The following is a 1209-nucleotide window of genomic DNA, read 5'->3' as shown; positions in this document are numbered from 1 at the left end:
GATACATATAGATTAATATAATCCTGCCCATGTAACATATTTGCATCTTCCACAGTTCTCTTCAATGGTTTCAAACACGTTGGTCAGAAGAGAAAATTTTCAGTATGGAGATTCCCAAAGATCCCAATTCCTGGTTCTCAAAGTCTTGTGTAATTCCCCTCCCACTGAGCAACTTGCTTCTAGCCAATAGAATACTATAATGCTGATTAGGTCACGTGTTCAGGTACGCTTCTATGTCTAGGCTGCAAAATATTGTGCCTTCCTTCTGACTTTGATGAAATGAGCTGCCATGTTGAAGAGGCCCAAATGTCCAGGAACTGAGAGCCGCCTTCAGCTAATAGCCAACAAGGAACGAGGGTCCTCAGTCTGACAACTTGTAAGGAACTGAATGCTGCCAACAATCATGTAAGCGTGGAAGTTGATTCTTCCCCTGTTGAAGCTGGAGGTTAGACCTCAGCCTCAGACGACACCATGATTACAGCCTTGGGAGAGATGCTGAAGCAGAGGACCCAGCTGGACTGTGCCCAGACTCCTGCCCCACCAGAGCTGTAAGATAATAAATGTGTGTCGTTTTAAGATGCTAAATTGTGGTAATCTGTTATGCAGCAATAGAAAACTAATATAGGGGTCTTTTACTCCATTTGTCCTCCAAGCTGTTGGTCTTCCCCAATGACAATTTAAATGGATTCACCCCTGAGAAAAATAGGCAAGATTGAGAGCTGAGTGATAGGCCATGTCTCAGAGAATTGCTCCTTCTCTCCTGTCTTCTTTCTCAGCATGACTCTTTCAAGAAAATTCATAGTATTTGCCAAACTTCTCAGTTTCTAAAATCCTATGATTCTGAGTGAGTAACTGAACTAGAGCCAAGAGATCCTTACCCTGTGCCTCCCTAAGTCTGTCTACATGTCCTCACGAGGTCCACCTGGGTTCTTAGAGATGTCCCTCTCCCTGCCCAAGGCCTTGTCTACGTGAGCCTTATGCTTGAAGGAAAAGCCGAGCTCTCTGGCAGTAGGTATCAGTCTTTGGTTCATAAATCATCTGAGAAATCAGATTTGAGCCTTAGCCATAGAGAGCCTGATTCAGGGAATATGAAGCAGGGTCCAGGAATCATAATGTTTACACATTTCCAGGGATTCTGATGGTGGTGGCGAAGTCCCAGGCTTTGAGAAATCCTAATCCGGAGTCTCAGAAACATATCACAGTTTCCCA

The sequence above is a fragment of the Pteropus alecto genome, unplaced genomic scaffold, assembly GCF_000325575.1.
Source record: "Pteropus alecto unplaced genomic scaffold, ASM32557v1 scaffold7, whole genome shotgun sequence".
In the NCBI taxonomy this organism is placed as follows: domain Eukaryota; kingdom Metazoa; phylum Chordata; class Mammalia; order Chiroptera; family Pteropodidae; genus Pteropus; species Pteropus alecto.
Note: the sequence above shows the minus strand (reverse complement) of the source record.